Here is a 16937-nt window from a genome sequence, read left to right as displayed (position 1 = left end):
GCATTACTTAAGAAAAGCAAATGAATATATACATATTCCAAAAGGTGAATATTTATCCTAATACATGAGCTCACCATGTGGCTATTACTCTCACACAAACTGTAGGCATTGGCAGCTGCCAGACTCTCTTCTCAGGGATCCAGCACACATTTCACAGCTGGAAACTCAGCTTCGGTATTTCTTTTTTTTTTTTTTTTAGCTTAATGATACCCCCGGAATATCAGCCTTCACACTCTGGGAAACCTTAAAAGTAGTTAAGAGAGGGTACCTCACTGCCTTAAAAGCACATGTTGCATGGACTAAACAAGAAGCTGAAATGAACCCAAGGGCATAAGTATTCTCCTTAGATCGGGCTTGTAAAGGCCCAGAAGGGTATTCCCGAGCTGCAAGCCCAATTACATAAAACTACCGTATTTTCACGCATATAACGCGCGCGTTATACGCGTTTTTACCTACCGCGCATACCCCTCGCGCGTTATACGCGTGAGCGCAGTATACAAAATTTTTTTTACATAGTTCCCACCCCGCCCGACGCCCGATTCACCCCCCCCAGCAGGACCGCTCGCACCCCCACCCTGAACGACCGCTCGCTCGCACGCACTCCCACCCGCACCCGCATCCACGATCGGAGCAAGAGGGAGCCCAAGCCCTCTTGCCCGGCCGACTCCCCAACTCCCCGACAATATCGGGCCAGGAGGGAGCCCAAACCCTCCTGGCCACGGCGACCCCCCACCCCACATTACGGGCAGGAGGGATCCCAGGCCCTCCTGCCCTCGACGCAAACCCCCCTCCCTCCAACGCCCGCCCCCCCCCAAGAACCTCCGACCGCCCCCCCAGCCGACCCGCGACCCCCCTGGCCGACCCCCACGACACCCCCACCCCCCTTCCCCGTACCTTTGTTAGTTGGCCGGACAGACGGGAGCCAAACCCGCCTGTCCGGCAGGCAGCCAACGACGGAATGAGGCCGGATTGGCCCATCCGTCCCAAAGCTCCGCCTACTGGTGGGGCCTAAGGCGCGTGGGCCAATCAGAATAGGCCCTGGAGCCTTAGGTCCCACCTGGGGGCGCAGCCCAACCCGACCCGACCCAACCCGACCATGTGCCTCAGGCCGCGCCCCCAGGTGGGACCTAAGGCTCCAGGGCGGGTGAACGGAGAGTCGGGACAGCGCACGGAGAGTCGGGGCAGTGCACGGAAAGTCAGGGCGGGTGAACGGAGAGTCGGGACAGCGCACGGAGAGGCGGGGCAGTGCACGGAAAGTCAGGGAGGGTGAACGGAGAGTCGGGACAGCGCACGGAGAGGCGGGGCAGTGCACGGAAAGTCAGGGAGGGTGAACGGAGAGTCGGGACAGCGCACAGAGAGTCGGGGCAGTGCACGGAAAGTCAGGGAGGGTGAACGGAGAGTCGGGACAGCGCACGGAGAGTCGGGGAGGGCGAAAGGAGAGTCGGGGTGGCCAGAGGAGAGTCGGGGCGGGCGAAAGGACAGTCGGGCTGCATGCGCGTTATACGCGTGAGCGCGGTATACAAAAGTTTTTGTACATAAAATCGTGGTTTCTGCGCGCTATACCCGTGTGCGCGTTTTACACGGGTGTGTGTTATCTGCGTGAAAATACGGTACTTTACAATTGCATGAACTGGAATTAGCGGATATTGCAGAACAACTCAATAGAGTGAACAGGAGCATTTTGAATTTGATAGGACTAGCTGATTAATGGCTCACAAACTGAAAAAACATCAAGCTTGACATTGTATTACTGTGCTTTGAGATGAAGCTGGGACTCTCCTCACTAATGAGAGTGAGATCGTATCCAATTTTTTAAAATATTGGATAATTAAACTCTAGAATTCATTGCCAGAGCATTTGGTGAAACCAGTTAGCTTAGCGGGGTTTAAAAATGGTTGGATAATTTCCTAAAAGAGAAAATTCATAGACCATTATTGAGATGGCTTGGGGAAATCCACTGCTTATTCCTAGGATAAGCAGCATAAAATCTATTTTACTATTTGGGATCTAGCTAGGTACTTGGGGCCTGGATTGGCCATTGTTGGAAACAGGATACTAGGCTTTATGGACCTTTGGTCTGTCCCAGTATGGCAATTCTTATGTTCTTAAATCATTTCACTGTTTGAAGATAGTTTGACTTATATATTTTGCAGTCCTTTCAATGCCTTGACGCAGCTGCGAGGTAAAATGCTGGTCATCGGGGAGAGAGAGCACACTTTTGAGGTGTCTGCTGTTAGAGCGAGGGGCTTTTCTTGCCTATTACCTGCTGCTTCCCTGTCTTCCCAGCGTTTTAAAGGTCCAAACAGTGCTACAAATCGGGCAGGCACTGAGAGGGGTATACCATCAGCGAGACCCCTGCCATCGGTCTCAAAAACGCTGCAGCCTCTGTGGCACGCAGCCACAGGGCGTGCCCTAAGGGGCACGCCAGGCTCCTTGGGAGCTCCTTGGAGCCACTTGGAGACAGTTGGAGTGAGGTTAGTGACTGAAGTCCCCTTTTGATTTATGTCTGTATAATGATATTGCAAAAACTTTCTTCTAATGGGGAAACGTAAAGCGAAAGTTAAAGTCTCGACTCCTGTATCTTCAGGCCCAATGGATAAGCATTTGACATCTACTGAGATTAATACTAAACAGACTAAGAGATTAAAACAATTTTCAGGAGCCTCACTTAGCTCTCCTGAAAGAACTCCTCCTCTCCCTCCTTTAAATCTGGTTCAACTGGCACCTGAAGTTGGTACTAGTGCTTCTAAGGAAGCCTCAGAGCCCCAGACTGTCCAGGTAGCATCCTATGAAAAAATGTCTCAGATCATACCATTGGTTGAAGATCTGGAAGGCTCTGAAGAAAATAAACAGGAAGTGACTCTAAAATACTTGTGGCAAATTAATATTAGGATGGAGAAAATGTTGAAATCAGTCATGACTCAGTCTCAGGATTTTTCAAAGGAGGTGGTAGGAAAACCAATGAATGTTGATTCTAATATTAAAGTTTTGGATGAACGCACAATTAAGATAGAGAAGCAAGTTTCTAACCTACAAGCATCTTCCATGTCAGCAATAAAGGATTCACAATCTATACATGTTAAACTAGAAATAATGGAAAATGCTACAAGGGCAAGAAACTTGCAACTGATTAATTTTCCTGAAACACGTTTGATCTCTCCTAAGATTCTTTTTCGAAAGTATCTCAGAGAGGTTTTGGGGTTAACTAACTCTGAATCAGAACCTATTTCTACACTCTATTATATACCTAAAAAACAAAAAATTACCATGGAACAAGGACTAGACCAATTGGCTTCTATTGATATGAATATGACGGAATTTCTTGAAGACTCACAAGATACAATACAAACCAGGTCTACCCTTTTAGTTTCATGCACAAATGAGAGTGATAAGGTACAGGCAATGTTTTGTGGGGCTAGAATCCAAATATTTCCAGATGTGGAAAGAGTAACCCAACTTAGATGAAAAGCTTTTTTAGCTTTGAAATCTAAGGTAGTGGAATCCGGTGCCACATTTTTTCTGAAATTTCCGTGTAAGTGTTTGGTAACTTTTCATGATAAAGATTACGTATTTTTTGATCCTATTCAATTAGAGTATTTTCTTGAACATTCTTAGTAACCTCCTTTTTTGTAAGTTGGGGTAGAATTTCCCTTTCTTGGTTATGATAATTTCAATGAAAATAGGAGTTTAAATAGTTAAATGCCTCTATAAAATTAAGGGTATGGTTATCCCTTATTGATTACTAAATTTTATGTTGTTATGTAATGCAATTCTTTATCCTCAATGATGTGGGCTTGATGGGATTTCTGATTTTCTATGACTAATTTAAGTTGTATTAAGAAATAATATTTCTATATATTTTTTTGGTGTGTGTAAAGTCCCATATCCTGTATACTTGTTTGGATACGTTAAAAAAATTTCAATTAAAAAAAAAAAAGATGGTCATCATCAGCCGGGCTAAGAGCTTGTTTGCTTTACACACTAAAGATAAAGTCTAAAAGTTTTTGTGATTTGCTATTATGAGAATTGATTTAACAATGGAGGTTTTTTGCCTATGAAGTTACCAGCCCTCTCTAGTTAGATAGTTTACTCTCTGACGGGATTCTGAGGCTTCTTCCTCCATGTTGAAAATCTATTGGCTCTTGTCTATTGATATTTTACAGCTTTTTGCATGCTTTGGATATCTGATTTTGTGAGCTGTGGGGTTTTGTTTGTCAATTGAACCCCATTATTTACCCTTCTCCATTGAGAAGATAGCCTAAGTGAAATCAAACAACTTAATTGTTAAAAAGAGCTGCAGAAAAACCAAAGGAAATTTATAAATGGAAAAAAAAACAAAAAACTAAAGAGAAGTTCAGAGAAAGGGAAAAATTGGACCCTCACAGCATTTACAAAGAAAAAGATGTCACAAAGGCAAATAGAAAAATACAGCTACAATGTGTGACAGAGACATGAGAACACATCTGCACTGCTCCATGAATGAAGAAAGACTGTCTGGTGACACATGTGCACGGTGCAGAGGTGACACATGTGCATGGTGCAGCCTTCTAAACATGCCAAGCTCCGTTGTATGTCACCCATATGTGAGAATATGCTGTCCTGCTTGTCCTCAGAGAAATAGAGAATCCTTATTTAACAAGAGATGGACTCAAAATATAGGGCATTTTCATTCAAAACATAAATGATTTTCACATTTAAAAAAAAAGTATACAGCAGAATAACAATCCTAAGCACCTTACTGGGCAGAATAGATGAGCCATGCTGATCTTTATCTGCCATCATTTACTATGTTACAACTTTTACATCATACAGTTCAAAGCTGAAAATATCTTTCTTCAATTTTTAAAACATCAGTATCTGAAATTTGTTTTACAGAATCCAAATAATAAAAACAGTGAACATGGCAGGTGCAAAAGTTTGGATAGCCTTTCAGTTAGTGCTTTGCAACACCTCCTTTGGCTGAAATAACAGCTTCCAAATACCTCCCGTAGCTAGCTAAAAGTCTTTCCAGTCAATATTCAGCCAACTGCTGTGAGCATTTTTTAAATGCTTACTATCACCAACTATGTTAGACCTGGATATTCAATGCTGGGCCATCTGTGGGCACCAGCACTGTGTTGACCAGATAGGAATGAGCTGTCAGTACTTATGCAGTTCCTGGCTGATATTTAAACAGGGTACCCATAAAACACTTATTTGAGAGATAGGTGAATAAGACCTGGACCTGCATAATGGTTTCTGGTCAACCTCACCCCCCCCCCCACACCAAACCATTCCACCCCCCCCCCCCCTTAAGAGTAATGACCTCTCTGAATCTGATTCCACCTCCCTCCTTATCCCTCAAATCAGATTCTCCCGCTCCATCTGACATATGCATTTAGCCTCTTCTCTAACTCACATGCCTAAATGCATTTGCTATAGGCTGCTCCCCACCCCCATGGTCTGGCAACTTTCTCTCCCTCCCTTTTATTTGCCCCCTTCTGTGGCCTGCCATCTCTCTCTTCAGCCCACCCCACACCACACCCAGTGCCACATGAACCTTGCCTTTGTGTCAAAAGAGGTAAGACGCAGTAGAGGGAAGAGGGTCTGCACCAACTGAAGACAGTATGTCTTCATTGGTGCTGATCACACAGGTAAGGTTCATAGTCCATGCTGCACCAGAAAAGGAAGGGGGGGGGAATGGATGGGGAGTGAGAGAGGCCAGGCCACAGGACAGGGGGAGCTATATCGGGACTTTAGGGGGTAGGAAGTAGATTGAAGCTGGTCCTGTAGGGGGAGGGCGCAACAGGAGTAAGGGAAGAGAGAGAGATTTGCTTGACCCCCAGAGAAGGAGGCAGGAAGAAAGGAAGAAATAGGGAGAGAAATTGGTCCTGGTGGAGAGGGGAGGCAAGAGGGAAAGAATACAAGAATAGCCAAACTGAGTCAGACCAATGGTCTATCTAGCCCAGTATCCTGTTTCCAGCAGTGGCCTATCCAGGTCACAAGTACCTGGTAGAAACCCAAATAGTAGTAACATTCTATGCTACCGATCCTAGGGCAAGCAGTGGCTTCCCCAGTGTCTGTCTCAATAGGAGACAATGGACTATTCCTTCTGAACTTGTACAAACTTTTTTTAAACCCAGCTATGCTAACCACTATTAACAACATTCCCTCCAGACATGGCTCCAAGTTCGGGGCCTTCTAAAACCTGACAGACTGCCAGGTTTTGAAAATCCATCCGTCACCTGGACAGTACTCTAAAAAAGGACATGTTTGGGTTTCCCCGGACGTCTGGTAACCCTATTGATTATATACTTGGCTGTTCCCTTTGTAGAACTGATTGAAGAAACCCGAAGAGGGTTTAAGGAGGAAACTTTTATTCTTATGCCTGTCTGATAAGCTGAACCTACCCAACAGAGGCAAGCTGAAAGAAATGTGTTTGGGTGGGGAAGCTTCTAAGTCTAAAGCAAGTTTGCTCCCAGTTATTTTGTTCTATCCCACGTTTCCATGGACTTGAGGAACCTCAAACTATAATTTGAAGTTTGTGAGGCACCAGAGTATAACCCAGGAGAGGAATAAACCTTTTTCCGTGAGCACATTTTTATTTGTAGTTTATCTGTGTGATTGAATCCTCTCCTGCCAGCTGTGAAAGGCTGTCACAGAGTGATCCATCTAGAATGGAAAAGATAGATCAGACTATTATTTTTTTAAGTTAAAATTTTGGAAATATATAAATAAGACTTGAAGCGACCCAGAGGAAGGCAATGAAAATGATATCTGGATTGCAAGGTGGTAGACTTAGGAGTAACATCAGGGTGATGGATACCTGGAATGCCTCCTCGTGGAAGTGGTGAAGACAAAATTTCACAAATGGATGGGAGCAGAGCTGCCAGCTCTGTGGGTGACCGAGCACCCCCAATATTTTGGGGACCTCATGTGACATATTACCCTCAGCCCCGTGGCTTTAGGGGCCCCCTCTCCAAAGGCCAGCATACTTCCCCTTTCTCTCCACCGTCTCCACCTCCCGATCTCTTTAAAAACTAATTACGGCCTGCAGAAAATTACCGGTGCTGTAGCAATTCTATCAGGCTGCTGGCGACCTCCGCTGCACATTCCCTCTGTCTAAACTAAACTAAACTAAATCTTAAGTTTATATACCGCATCATCCCCACGGAAGTAGAGCTCGGCATAGTTTACAAGAACTTAAAATGAGAAAGGGTAGGAAAAGGTTTACATAAGTTTATAAATCGAGTGGAAAAGTAAGGGAAAAGAAATTACATGTTAGAGAAGAGCCAGGTTTTTAGTTGCTTGCGGAATAAATGGATGGAGCTCAGGTTCCGCAGCGGGATAGTAAGGTCATTCCAGAGACCTGTGATTTTGAAAAGAAGTGATTTTCCTAGTTTACCTGGAGAATACCATGAAGGGAGGGGAAGGATAGTTTTAATTTATGGGCGGTCCTGGTGGAGTAAGGGCACGAGGAGTTAAAAGAAAGTGGGATTAAGGAAGGAAGGATGCCGTGAATAATCTTAAAAGCCAGGCAAGAGCATTTGAATTGGACTCTGGAGATCACTGGGAGCCAGTGAAGATTGGCCAGGAGTGGGGAGACGTGGTCAGATTTACGTTTTGCAAAAATCAGCTTGGCTGACGTGTTCTGAATAATCTGGAGTCTTTGGAGGCTTTTTTTTGTTAAGCAAAGGTAAATGGCATTACAATAGTCAAGTTTGGAGAGGATGACAAGGATGGCGAAATGTTTTTGGCGGAAGAAGGGTCTTGCTTTCCTTAGCATGTGGAGGCTGAAAAAGCACGATTTTGTCAAGGAGTTGAGGTGGTCGTTGAGAGAGAGAGAGGAATCGATAATGATGCCGAGGACCTTGCTTGAGAACTCAAGGTGTAAGGCAGAGCCTGAGGGCAGTGCGGTCCATCCCAGACCTAAACAGGACATTATATCAGAGAAGGGCTGGGACCGTGGCAGAGGGGGCCAGCAGCCTGCTAGAATCACTACAGCACTAGCGGTTCTCTGCAGTAGATTCAGGTGTTTTTGCAACAAAAGAAAAAAGTCATTGCTCGGCTTCCTGAAGTAACATTGGCAAAACACAGCTCATGTTGAGGCCTGGGTCAACTTTGGTTCATCATTCACGAAGTTAAGTGTGTACTTTGTGGTTCACTTACATAAGTAGCACAGTACTAGATATTTTTTATGTAAGCAAGCCACTTGAAGCCTGTGTACTATGATTAGAATATGACAAGCGCCACTGGTAACAATGTTTTACTACATGGTGCCCTGTGAATCACTGATCCATGAGCACATAAAGATTATTAATTTATATTAAGAGTTGGTTTATCAAGTTTTGTATAATTGGCAATATCAGACTGAGGGTCTTTTTGAAGTGTGTATTTCCCTGCCTACCCTGGTTTGTTATTACAGTTTTTCATAGTAACTGGATTCCTCGGTGAACTGCTAGGTGTCCCTCAAATTCGGATTGGGCCCTGATTAGCCAATCGTCCAGATATGGTTGGATTTGTATGTCCATTCTGCTCAGGTGTGCTGTGACCACCACCACCATTACCTTGGTGAAGGTCAGAGGTGCAGTAGCTAATCCAAAAGGCAAAGCTGCAAACTGGCAGCACTGCTCCAATACATGCAATCTCAAATATTTTATATGGTCTGGGAATATGCAGAGGCATCCGTTAAATCCAGGAAGGCCAGAAATACCCCTAGCGTCACCAACACAATCACCATTACCATTCAGAACCGTGGGATTTGGAGGGCCACATTTATCCCTTTGAGGTCCAGAATTGGTCTCCCATTCTTGGTGCCTTCCTCTGGGACAGTCTCTGTGGCTTCTATATCCAGCAATCTCTGTACTATTACATTGACCATACCGCTTTTTCTGGTTTCCCCGCTGAGAAATCCAGAAAAAGACCTGGGAGGGAACGATAGCATATACCCCTCCCACAGGATGTGCAGTATCCAGAGATCTGTGGTGATTAACTACTCCCCCAAAATTTATGAGGCATGGCCTAGTTATATAGCTGCTGCCTCAGGCTATGGGATCAAACCCCAGTGCTGCTCCTTGAGACCCTGGGCAAGTCACAATCCTCCATTCCCCGTGTACAAAATAACTACCTATATAAATGTAAACCGCTTTGAATATATAACTACAAAAAGGCAGTATATAAGTCCCATTCCCTTTCCCTCCCTCCAAAGCGTGGAGGCTTGGCTACCAGCCTGACATAATTGCTTCTTTAGGGCTGTGGCGGAGCGGGCTCCCGATGCTTCATAGCGCCTATCCTCCAAATCTTTGCCTGGGGTTTGAAATGGTCTCTGGCCCAAGGGACCTCCAGAACATTGATGGTACTGCCTGGAGGTCTGAAAAGTGCTGCAGTCAGAATCCCGAGAGCCTCGAGGTCTGATGTTTGGTAAGGATTTCGGTTTTGAACCCTGGCCATAAGATCAACCAGGCCTTTAACAAAAGTAACTGCCTGTTAAATAGCAGTTTATTTAGGGTTGCCTTAGAGGAAAAATCACCTGCCCACTGTCTAATCCACAGCATTCTGCGGGCAGAGACAGAATAAGTAGACAGCTTGCTCACAACCCTGAAAAAGTCATACAGGGCATTAGCCTAGTAATTCACACCAGTCATCAGAAACTGGAGTTACTTATCTACAATAGCATCAGGATCATGACAAGCTTGGACAACAAGATGCTGCCGTGGCTGCTTTCATAACAGAGGCCACAGAGTCAAAAAGTCTTCAGAGTATAAAATTTATTCTGTGGTCTTGGGCATCCTTTAATACCAAACTTCCTTCACTGGGAAGAGAGGTGTGCTTGGTAACCCGCACCACCAGAGAATCCACTTTTGGTGAAACGAAAAGCTAGGTAAATGTAGCATCTATCAGACAGAGCTTAAACATTGCCTTGGACAACTGCAGGGACCCTCTTCTGGCACCTCCCAGTGATCAGTAAGCATCTTTGTGATGTCTGAATGTGACTGAAAACAGGAAGTCTGCAGCTTAGTGTTGCTCATAAGCGAGCATTGCATAGATGAAACCTGAGGAACCACTAGCTTCAATTTCTGGAGGGATTCAGAGATTATTCCCATCAGTGCTGACGGTTTAAACAGCCTGCGAATAGTTGGGTTCTCACCAAGATCCAGCGCATCCTCCAGATCTGGATCCCATAATTCCAGGAGTTTCACCCAATGTAGAGATTCCTGACAGGGAAAGCAAAGGCATCAAAACAGAATCTTGATCATCTGAATTGTCCACTGGCGGATTATTCCAAACCTGCACATGGCACTACTGCTAGGGACTGGCACTCCTGAGGGAAGAAACACCTGGCACTAGCAGTGCTGCAATTCCAGAGAGATTCTTGGGACCTTTGGTTATCATATAGACCTGAAACATCATAGTTATAAATTCAGGGGAGAATCCCTGCCCCTAAAGCACAGATGGCCCCCTGCAGCCCTTGCTTTGACCCTTTCCATGATTTTCCAGCCAAACTATGGCTGTGCTTTGCCAAGATGAACTTGTGCTGCTCCCCAGCTCAAATTTTTGACTTGTGACTCTTTCCTTGGGCCAACTGGATGCCAGTACCATCCAATGGGATGGGGGGGGGTCTAAAACAGTGATTCCTGCCCCCCAAATAGGGCATGAATCTGAAGTATCCTGGCCTGAGGAATCCATCCCACCCACTTTTAAGCAAAAAAATGAGGTGTTTTGAGGCAGATAGAGGCTTTTATTTCCATGGCAGAGAAAACTAAAAAATAGCAATTTTAGGATTTTTGAGGTGGAGGGAATCTAGAACTAACCCACCTAAAATTAATTTTGGAGACCTCCCCAAATCGATCTGCCAGGCTATCAGCCTGTTACTCACTGTGCCATGCTGTGTGCTGGGAGCTGCAAGATGGAAGCTAGAGAAGCTTACAGGGATAGCCTCTGCCTCCAGAAACTTAGATAGCATGGAATATTGCTATTCCTTGGGTTTTGGCCAGGTACTAGTGACCTGGATAAGCCACCATGAGAACGGGCTACTGGGCTTGATGGACCATTAGTCTGACCCAATAAGGTTATTCTGATGTTTCAGAGCCCACACATGTAAATGGGGGGCGGAACGTAGTCAGCCCCGATCCTGGATAAATCACCACACAACCTGTGCTCAAACACACTAGTGGACGAAGCTGGGGTGAGCTATGCTCCCAAGGGAACGATCTCTGAGCTCTTCAAACTATTAGTGCAGACTGTCCAGATGAGTGCACTACAAAGCAGCCTACCCCCTGAAAACGGACTCTCTGACTCAGACTCTGTGTTCTTCCACAGCCAGAGCTGTCCTACAAGGGGATCCTCTACAGTATGAAAAATAAGCCTTGCAAATGAATCTCAGAAAAAGACTGAATTTTAAAGAAAATAAACATAAGCAGAAAAGACAAGTTCCTAATGTCTAGCTTGTAGGAAGATGACAACAGAGGAGCTGAAGGACAGCCCAGAGGTGAGGAACAAAAGTATGCAAATGAAGCTTCCTACAAGAATTCTCACAAGAGGGATTGACTACCTGAAGGTTCAGGAATAGAATGTAGTTTTTACAAGAAATAATACAGATTGTTTAAATTATTAACCACCCATCCCTTTTTTACAAAGCCACGCTAGCGGCCGCCACTGTGGTAACTGCCTCGAAGTCCGTAGAGATTTAAAGAGCTTTGGGGCTTTTGCCATGTGGCTTTGTAAAAGAGTGGGGCAAGCCAGAAGCTGCAGCACTCTCTGATCGTGAGGCTGTAACACCGGGGAGCCAGCAAGGGGAAGTCTCTATGGCTTTGCTAAGCCCAGAGATAGTTCCAGCGGATAGAGCAGAAGGAGGAGAAAATCCAGACCAACAGACAGAAGGCAGTCAAAGTGAGCCATTTTCAACTTTACATGAGACTTTCTTTAAACATGAAAAACCAGCTGAAGTGACTCTTGACTCAATTTGGGACTTAGTTTCCAAACTGGGAGACTCACTAACTAAACAAATTAAAGAAGGCGAAAAGAATATAAAAATTCAAAAACAGACAATAGAGGAAAATAAACAGGAAATTTCAAATATTAAAGAAAAAGTGGGAGAAATTGAAAATGAAGTGAAAATGATTAAACAAGTTCAATCTACAATAATAAAAGATAATCAAATTATTAGAAGAAAATTGGAGACTATGGAAAATAACTATCGGACTAATAACCTACGATTGCTGAATTTTCCTAAAATTCTATCTATAAACCCGAGAGAGATGATAAAAAGGTATTTTATTGAGATACTTAATATTCCTGAGGAATTATTGCCTCCTCTCACTCGAGCATACTATTTGCCTATTAAAGTAAGGGATCAACAATCAGAGGATAAGAAACAGGAAATACAAGACCTTCAACAAGATTTGACAGCAATCCTGGAAACATCAGATAAAGATTTGGCTAAACCAGCAACTCTTTTGTTATCTGTGGCGTTGTTGCCGGACAAGGATTGGATACTAAAGATGTTTTTTAGGAACAAGAATAAAGAGTTTTTGGGTTTGAAAATTCAAATGTTTCCAGACGTTAGTAGAGAAACTCAGAACCGCAGGCGTCAGTTTCTTATGATGAAAGCAGGAGTTACACAGCTGGGTGGTATTTTCTTTTTACGTTTTCCATGTAAATGCATAATAAGGTATCGAGATAATAAATATGTGTTTTTTGAACCATCTCAACTTACAGCTTTCCTGACACTGAAACGTCTGGAAAAAAGAAGGAACAACAGCAACTACAATAACAACAATGCAATAGTAACAACAAATTGGATTTGATAATAGAATAATTCCTCAAGCCAGGCACACGATACTGTTTCTTTTGTATAGAATTAATAAATTGATTTCCTTAAGTTCATTCATATAAATCTTGGATCACATTATAGAGGACTTGAGATTGTTCGATTAGAATTTTTCAATACTATGTAAACGATTTCTTATTATTTTATGTTTGATCTGACAATCTTTCTGTACAAAATGTTTTGATTTTGTTAAATATCTTAAAATGATAAATAAAGAATTAAAAAAAAAAAAAAAAAGAGGGGGGCAAATAAATACAAAACTGTTTTCAGAGACGGGGAAACTGAAGAACTATAGAGCAGGAATTGAGGCTGCTGGGGGATAAACATAAAAGTAACATCAGAAATATTTTTTTACTGAAATATTGGTGGATGCCTGGAATGCTCTCCCAGTGGAGGTGGCAAGGACAAAAATAGTGATGGAATTCAAAAAAGCATTAAAAACAGAGGCTCCTTCTATAGAAAGAGGATGGAATCAAAGCAAAACATAAATGACTTCCACACTTTAAACAAAAGCATAGAGAGGTGTAGCCAGCAAAGAGTACCAAATACAACTCTAGCCACTTTATTGGACATTCTAAATGGACCATGTAGGTGTTTTATGTGCCATCATTTACTATGTTATAAGGACTGTCTAGACTCTAGAGAATGATATAGAAACATAGAAACATAGAAAGATGACGGCAGATAAGGGCTACAGCCCATCAAGTCTGCCCACACCATCGATCCTCCCTTTTAAGTCTAATGTCCCCTTTAAGTAGAATTGTAATAATGCCATTCTACTGACCCGCTCTTTCAAGTCTATACCCTAGTGATCCTGTCCTTTGGCTGACCCTCGTAGGGATCCTACATAGGTATCCCATTTATTCTTGAAGTCTGGGACGCTGTGTGCCTCTATCACCTGCATTGGAAGCTTGTTCCAATGCTCAATCACTCTCTCCGTGAAGAAGTACTTCCTGGCATCTCCACGAAACTTCCCTCCCCTGAGTTTGAGCGGATGACCTCTTGTGGTCGAGAGTCCCTTCAGGAGAAAGATATCATCTTCCACCTCAACCCGTCCCGTGATGTACTTAAATGTCTCAATCATGTCTCCCCTCTCCCTACGCTCCTCGAGAGAGTAGAGCTGTAACTTGCTCAGTCTTTCCTCGTACAGGAGACCCTTTAGCCCCGAGACCATCCTGGTGGCCATCCGCTGAACCGATTCAACTCTGAGCACATCTTTACAGTAATGTGGCCTCCAAAATTGCACACAGTATTCCAGATGAGGTCTCACCATGGCTCTGTACAATGGCATCATGACTTCAGGCTTCCTGCTGACGAAGCTTCTCCTGATACAACCTATCATCTGCCGTGCTTTAGATGAAGCCTTCTCCACTTGAGTGGCAGCTTTCATATCAGCACTGATGATTACTCCTAAGTCTCGTTCTGCCGTAGTTCTGGTTAAAGTTTCTCCATTCAGGGTGTAAGTTCTGCAAGGATTTCTGTTTCCGAGATGCATGACCTTACATTTCTTGGCGTTGAAGCCCAGCTGCCAGATCGAGGACCAGCTTTCTAAAGTACGCAGGTCTTGCTCCATAGCATCCTTTAGATTATAGTCGTTTACTATATTGCATAGTTTGGCATCATCAGCGAATAAGGTTACCTTGCCTTGAAGCCCTTGAGTCAGATCCCCAATGAATATGTTGAAGAGGAGAGGGCCCAGGACTGAACCCTGTGGCACTCCGCTAGTCACTTCCGACATTTTAGAGAGAGTACCATTAACCACTACCCTCTGAAGTCTGCCACTAAGCCAATCTTTGACCCATGTAGTTAGAGTCTCTCCCAACCCCATTGATTTCATCTTGTTCAGCAGCCTGCGGTGTGGGACGCTGTCAAACGCTTTGCTGAAGTCCAGGTACACGACGTCCAAGGACTCCAGTCTTTTTGTTACCCAGTCAAAGAAGCTGATAAGATTGGTCTGGCATGACCTACCCTTGGTGAATCCATGTTGACTGGGATCCCGGAGATTTTCCTCGTTTAGGATCGTATCCAATCTATACTTAACCAGTGTCTCCATGAGTTTACACACTATTGAGGTGAGGCTTACCGGTCTATAGTTCGCAGCCTCAGCCTTGCAACCCTTTTTATGTAGAGGAACGACGTTGGCAGTTTTCCAGTCCAACGGTACTTTCCCCGTACTTAGTGAAAGATTGAAGAGCACTGCCAACGGTTCCGCCAGAACATCTCTCAATTCTCTGAGCACTCTTGGGTGTAGATTATCCGGTCCCATGGCTTTGCTCACCTTGAGTCTTGCCAGTTCGTTGTAGACGTCCCCAGGTGTGAACTCAAAATTCTGAAACAGGTCATCCACGTCTTGTTTCTCTTTCAACTGTGGTCCATGTCCTGGTGCCTCGCAGGTGAAGACTGAGCAGAAATATTCATTTAGTAGTTCTGCTTTCTTGGAGTCCGCTACTGCGTAGTTTCCGTCCGGTTGTCTAAGGCGTACTATACCGTCTGTGTTCCTTTTCCTATCACTGATATACCTAAAGAAGGATTTGTCCCCCTTTTTAATGTTTTTTGCCAGAGTTTCTTCCACTCGAAGTTTGGCCTCCCTAACTGCTGTTTTGACTGCTGCAGATCTGGTCTTATATTCTACTTTATTTTCTTTTTTTTGAGTACGTTTGTAGGAAAGAAATGCTTTTTTCTTTTCCTTAATGAGGTGCGAGATCTCTCCAGTGAACCATTGGGGTTTGTTGTTTCTTTGCCGTTTATCTACTGATTTTATGTAGCGATTAGTTGCTTCGTGTATGGATGATTTCAGGTACGACCACATAGTTTCCACATTGCCGGTCTCTGTTTGGTCCTGCAGCGTCTGATGAACGAAATCTCCCATGCGTGTGAAGTCGGTGCCCCGGAAATTGAGTACCTTTGTTTTTGTAATTGATTTAGGGGATCCTTTCCCAAGGTTGAACCATATCATGTTATGGTCGCTGGAGGCTAGTGTATCTCCTACTGAAACCTCTGAGATGCTTTCCCCGTTGGTGAGTACCAGGTCTAGGATCGCCTGGTCCCTAGTGGGCTCCGTTACCATCTGTCTGAGATGTACTCCTTTTATGGAGGTCAAAAGCTTCCTGCTGCTGCTGGTTGTTGCTGAAAATGTGTTCCAATCTGCATCAGGCATGTTGAAGTCCCCTAGCAGTACAGTGTCGCCCCGTAGAGTTATGTTCTCTATGTCTTCAATTAATTCTGCATCCATGTTTTCTGGTTGTCTTGGAGGTCTGTACACCACACCAAGATACAGGCATTTTTTGCCACCTCTTGCCAGGTTTACCCAGAGGGACTCCCCGGTGTACTTGACATCAGTGATCCTGGTGGTTTTGATGTCCTCTTTAATGTATAGTGCTACCCCTCCTCCTAACCTGCCCTCTCTGTCCTGACGAAGTAGATTGTACCCCGGTATGGCCATATCCCACCCATGTGCGTCTGTGAACCAAGTCTCGGATATTGCCACCACGTCCAGGTTGGCATCTCCTATTTCAGTTTCCAGTTCTAGAATTTTATTACCTAAACTGTGTGCATTAACATACATGGCCCTCCACTCTTTGTGTTTGCTAAGTCCCTGTAAGGCTATTCCTGTCTGAGTCTGTGTGGCTCCTAGAGAACTGTTTGCAAAGTGGGTCCTTACCTTAGAAACAGAGTGTCGATCCGTCCCATCAGGATAGTTCCTTTCCCTCCCAGTATATGAGTAGGTCCCCTCCCCCAACTTACCTAGTTATGATACGGTGACAGAATTTGCCACCATCTCCATCCCCGCAGATAATCACAGGAAACCATCCCATGTTATTGTTTAGTGTCAATCTCAACCTCAGTCCTTATACACCAGCATTCTTAAATGCAAGGCTTGAAGAATAGTGGCTGTGCCCGTTCATAACCCGATTCTTCCCTCTCTCCTTAAAGAATGACATGGGATGGTTTCCCGTGGTTATCCACGGGTCAGAGACAGTGACAAATTCTGTCACCGTGTCATTCTCTACTCTCTACTAAGAATTAGCTCAAAGGATGTGAAGACTTGAAGAAACAAATTACGAATAAGGAACCACCAGAAAGTTACTTTTGGATATTTCTTTAATTGTTTTTTTCTATCTTGAAAGTG

The 16937-nt window shown here is 44.2% G+C and overlaps 1 protein-coding gene across 3 annotated transcripts in view; it reads right to left on the bottom strand.

Annotated features, from left to right (window-relative positions):
• The window catches only part of STX17 (syntaxin 17), a 188589-nt gene that overhangs the window by 159692 nt on the left and 11960 nt on the right, over window positions 1-16937 (bottom strand). The gene's annotated exons all lie outside the window — the stretch shown is intronic.

The sequence above is a fragment of the Geotrypetes seraphini genome, chromosome 2 (genome assembly GCF_902459505.1).
Source record: "Geotrypetes seraphini chromosome 2, aGeoSer1.1, whole genome shotgun sequence".
Classification (NCBI taxonomy): Eukaryota; Metazoa; Chordata; class Amphibia; order Gymnophiona; family Dermophiidae; genus Geotrypetes; species Geotrypetes seraphini.
Note: the sequence above shows the minus strand (reverse complement) of the source record. Positions and strands in the feature narration are given on the sequence as shown.